The following is a 6,067-nucleotide window of genomic DNA, read 5'->3' as shown; positions in this document are numbered from 1 at the left end:
ATGAATCTAATATGTTATTTAATAGATTTATATAATATTTTTTTAAAAATAATATTTCATAAGTTTGAATTAAAATTCAGTCACTTACAAATTGCTTTTTCTATTTTAGATTATCACTTGTTGTAAAAAAATTATTAGGTTGAAACTCAACTAAATTTGTTAAGAAATTTCAAATGACATCATTCAAATTTAAATGTTGAAATATACCAAATTCAAACTCTTGGTCTAGAAATAGACTAATCCCACAAAATCACTTGTAATAAGCTTTTTGTTACCCAATTTGAGAGTAAATTTAACTCACATGCATGCATCCCCAAATTTTTCCCATACGCTTCCAATCAAGGTGAAGACATGGAAGAATCTGATTGGTTGGTCCAAGACAAAGGGAAAGCTGTTTCTACAGTTAAAGATCAACGGTATTTTTGTTTGTCTGAAATTTTGGTAGGGAATTTGGGGCCGATTCCTCCACGCGATCACCGACTTTAGTGGGGCCCAGTGGCCGCCCATCTATGTTTTTCCACAAAGTGGACGGTTTGGTCGGCGGATCGCAGCGTGCTTTTAACAGCGAGTGCGTCACACCCCTGCTAACCGAGGTGGATATTGGCATGGCTGCTTCGCTGGTCTGGTAACTGGTGAGTGGTACCCACACGTGCGTATCCAGGAACAGGATTTAAGCCAACATTCCCTTATAAATCAACCTGAACAAGAAAAAATAAATAAATAAGGTTTGGTTGGGCGTCCAAACCCAACTTTTTTTTTTTTTAAGTTTGTTATAATAACTATATAATTAACTTATTTATTGGCGGTATTTTATTTAGTGAAAAAAAATCTCTTTGATGAGTTAAACAAATGTTAAAAAACTCTAAAATGTTTAAAATTTTCAGTTAATTTTTGTAATATTTTTTCTTTTTTTTACGAAAACACAACATAGTAGATATTTAAAATAAAACTAGAGTAACGGGTTGGCCAAGGCATATTGTTATTGCTTTTATAAAAGTGGTTTCTTTTACTTTTGAATTATATATTTTTTTAATTTAATTTAATTAATTCATATAATTTTTATAAAAAATAATTTTTAATAAATTTATAATTTCAATGTTAATATTTGTAATTCATTCTCAAACCTTCGTACTCTTTCTTAATTATAATATCTAAAAATATATACTTTTTAAAAAATATATAAAAATAGATTTGAAATTTTCATTTCCTTTCTCTCACGTCCTCTCAATTGAAATATAGGCTAAATGTCGATGTAGTATATTTTACTTTTAAAATATTTGAAAAATGGAAAAATATTATTACAAGTTGCCAGTTACTTATTCCACTATCCAATTGGCAATTGGGATTTTTTTTTAACTTTTTTTTTTTAATTTTGAAAAGAAAAAAAATCAAATAAGGCAATTAGGTGGCAATGGATTTGGATTGTCTCTTCACCCAAGCTTATCTTAGAAATAATTGTTTTTTTTTTTATTTATAAGATATATATATTGACAATCATATTATTTTTAATATTGACGCGTGAGATATGTGAGATAAAGTATTAATTTAATTATGAAATGCATTTAAATTATGATTTATATTAAAATGTTTAAACAGTACAGAGAAAATCTTTAAAACATTTTTTTTATATTGGCATGGATTACTAGGTTACAATTAAAATATAATTTCTCCCTGCAGGGCAAAGTAGTAAGGTGGCTGGGAGATCATCTCTAATTTTGCATTGAAGGATGCTTTTACTATTGCCAAGCGAAAAAATTTTACTAAAAATGGTAGTAGTATCTAAGTTTTAGAAATATTCCTATTTTAGCCCTTTTTATTTTGAAAAATAAAAATATATATATTCAACATTAATTAATTTCTCAAGTGTTCAATTGAACAAAATTAAATATTTAAGAATCCAATTAATTATGATAAAATGATAAAGATTTAACTGATAATTTAATTTAAATTTAAGGACTTTTTTATATTCAACCTTGGATTAATTAGTGAATCACATGAAAATGGTTATGGGTCACTTACCCTTTCTTAGAAGTTATGCTTTCTAATACGCAGATTGATTCGGGTTCTGTTTTGCAAAGGCCCTGGCTTGGAGTTAGACCAAAAATGAAACATTCAAGTTTGAATGGGTAAATAAAAGATGCAGTCACTTTGCAATTGGGGTGAAAGAGGAGAATCCTTGCGCCTGAATCATCTAACATTGCAGAAACATTCCCAAGAAGGGGATTAGACTTCACTACTGCCCTCAAAAAAGGAAACTTCAAAGCTGCTAATTCCAGCTGCAAAAGATTGATCTGAGTTCGGAAGAATCTGTTTTCAATTGAAGCCTGAGCTTGCTGTTCATTGAAGCAAATGATAAAGAAAAAGCAAGTTAAGGGCATTGTTTATTAGAATCCCAAGGGCTAACGCAAACTACATTAGCAGCCTTAAGGATTCATCAACCAAAATTTTGAGCTTGAATATACATCAGAGAGTTTTTCCACATTGTTCTTCTTTCAAGACAAAAGTCTAGCTTGGAGCTGTGAACCAGTCAAGTTACTCGTTAAAAAACTTAAACTTGTCTCATTTATTGTTAAAACGAGTTTAAATTATTCAAATAACAAGTTAAGTTGAATTCAAATAGTTTAATATTTAATTTGATAAGCTTGTGAAGTTTTAATAATTAAATATATTTCAATTTAATAAATAAGTAAATGATAAAATATATAAAATACATCATTAATATTTATAATTTTATCAAATTTAATTGAATTTACTAAATCAAACTCAAGCGGTTTAATTAAATTATGTGTTAAATTGATCGAGTTGCAATTTTTGAACTCAAGTATTTGAATCCAATCAAACTCGGCTCTAACCGTGTATATAAGCGGTACACCCTAGTCTTGACAGACGACAGCACACTCTGTTTGGTCTAAAGTCTAAACCCTTCACGATTGCACCTCGCAAACACAAATTTACAGGCTTAACTCAAATGATAAACATAGGCACCACATCTCTGTAACAAGAAATCTGAACTCAAGCCTGTTATCATGGAGGCAAATTCCTCTTAAGTTTGTGGAGATCAACAATTGATTAATTGAAGCTGGGAAACAATTCAAGCTAGTCACAGCCTAAACTTTCACATAAATCCTCATGGTTTTTGTTGTATCAAAAATTTGAATGTGATAAACTTTCATAGTATAGCACAAGTGCAGAACCAAATAACTGATCAATGCAAAATCATCCCTTCTCCCATAGAAATTTCATACTACTCTGTCAACTAAAAAAGGGAAAACTGACTTTGGAGTTTTTTCTTTTTACAGGAGAGTAAAGGTAAAAAATAAATTTCTAGAAAATTTTCCTGCGCATATATATATGAATGAGAAAATTTTAACTTAAATCGGTGTAAATATTTTAGTTTTATATTTTTATCTAATTATTAATTTTAATAATTTAAAAAATAAAATTAAATAAATTTTTTTATAATTTATCTTTTACATTTTTTAAATTTATTAAAATAAATAATTAAAAAAATACGTAAAATTTTTAATATAAGTTGATCTTGTCCATATATATAAATGAAGACAGGTCAATTTATAAAGGTAATACTTTTGTAATTTTATATATATTTTTAATTAATATATATATTTTGTGCTTACCATTTTATTTGATTTAGACAATTTTTTATTAAAAAAAGTAAGTTTGAATCTTCTTTCTCACATATGGCGTCATCTCTTGATGGTTTTTTTTTTTTTTGAAAGAATGATTGAATGCTTTGCGGAAAGATTGTCAGGGCCTGGTCTGTCAGAGATTTCCAAAGAGTTTTCGTCCCTTAAATCAGCAAGTTAAGAAGGTGAGAGAAGCAAGACAGGAAGAAAGGTTTAGAATGATGTGTTTCTGTTCCAACCATATTTTTTATAGTGTGACTGGATATTGTTTGGACGAGAGGAAAGGTTTAAATAAAATTTGTTTGGATAAAATTTTTTTATTAAAAATAATTAAATAAAAAATAAATTTGAAGATTAAAATGGATAGATTAAAAAATTTTATTACATAAATTAAGTATATAAAATTTAAAAAATTTAAATAAAATTTGATATATATTTTTAATAAAAATATTAATAAAATTTTTATTATTAAATAATTATCGATTAAATTTAAATTATAAATAATATTTTAAATAATTTTATATATTATTTATTTTTACTTTAAATTTTATTAATTTATTGATTTGAATTTTTTATTAAAATTTTTATTAAATTATTTTTAAAATTTTTTTATAAATTTTACTTAGAGAATTTGATATAAAATTTATCCTAAGTAAATGGTTGATTAAAGGCCAAGCCTCGGCAGTACGATATTAGCAAGTGCTGATGAGAGCTAACTTAGCGGTAAAATGGTTGATTTAGCGATAAGGTCATAGATTGGAATCTTTCTCACCTTTTAAGTTTCCTACAAATGCGTTGCACTTAATTAAGTTACTTGTAAAAGTCGATCTTATAAGAGAGCAAGAAATATATAATTGATACTTCAAATAATTCTGATTTGTGGAGACCGACGTTATTTTAAGTAAATTATATTTGATATGTTAACCTAACTAAGCCTAATATAACAATTGTAGTTATAGCAAGCAAGCATATGCTTTCACGTAAAATGCTGATCATCAGCGATCTTCCGTCTCTCTGCTGATGATGCTTCTTTTAAATTCTAACCCCTTTCTTAAGTAAGCCTATAGGATGTCTCTCAATTATATTTAAACCAAAGACCCGCATCGAGAAACGGATCAAGAGCTAGCCTTGGAAATCAATCAAGGTACCCAAAATAAATAAATAAACAGAAAAAAAAGATTAAAAAAATATTTAATCCATAAAAACAATAATATTAGTTTACATTTTTTTTTTGTCATTCAACGATGATAAAACCCTATATTAAAGGAAAATAAATGAAATTAAGGTTCAAATCTCAATCTTAATATCTTTTTTAAAATTATGTTAATCATTAAATCAAGCAGTTGAAGATATAATATTATTTTATATATTAATTGATAAACTCCAACTAAATCAATAGATATACTTTATAAAAAAACAATTTCATGGTTACTTTATGAGCTTATATATATACCTTAAATAATAAATTCAAAATTTCATGAAAAGATACAATATATAAAATACGACATAATTAAAAAAAGGTACCTTTTAAATCAACAATAGAAAAAAGGACTTATCTTATACACTTGGAATTTGTTAATAGAGCCACATCTTTTTATATTAATGTGTTTTTTATTTTTTTTATAATTTTATATATAATTAATATTTTTATAAATCGATCATTAAATTTAACAATTTATTTACATTCATTATGTACATAAAATTTTGAGTTAATTCTATATTTTTATCATTTTAATTTAAAATTATATCTTTATAATTAAAATTTATTATTATCAAATAAATAATTAAATATTTTTAATTAATTTAAAATTTAATATCCTTGATTATGTGAATCGAATATAAAATTTAATAATATAGAAAATCTTATAAAAGATATAAAACTAAATTAATTAATTTTACATCTCTTTAAATAGATCTTTTATATATATATATATATATATATGAAATTTTAAACAAGAAATAAATATTTTGATTAATAACATTATAAGATATTAAAAAAAAACTTATGGCATCTCATTTCAAATCCATATTTACTAGATAATATATTGTTTTAAAACTTGTAAAAATAAATAAAAGAACATGTACAAACATTGATATCACATTTCGATAAATATAAAAAGTCAAGGAATAATTGAATTGTTAGAAATAATAATAAAATAAAAAATTAAAGAAATAATTGTAAATACTAAGGGCATCATAAAATAAAAAATTTTGCATCAAATAATAAAAAAAAAAAAGAAAAAATATTAAGCTAAAAAACATGACATGATTTAGTACCATGATGTTTTTTTTAAGACCAATCCGGAACTAGCTGTTAGGAGAGATTTAAAAAAAAAAAAAAAGACGCCATCCTGCTGTTCGACAAACGCTATCCCTTCCTCTCTCCCTTCTTAATTATTAATCTCGTATCAAAAGTGTTCTGT

This window comes from Durio zibethinus, chromosome 28 (genome assembly GCF_047325235.1).
Source record: "Durio zibethinus cultivar Kanyao isolate XHJ-2024 chromosome 28, ASM4732523v1, whole genome shotgun sequence".
In the NCBI taxonomy this organism is placed as follows: domain Eukaryota; kingdom Viridiplantae; phylum Streptophyta; class Magnoliopsida; order Malvales; family Malvaceae; genus Durio; species Durio zibethinus.
Note: the sequence above shows the minus strand (reverse complement) of the source record.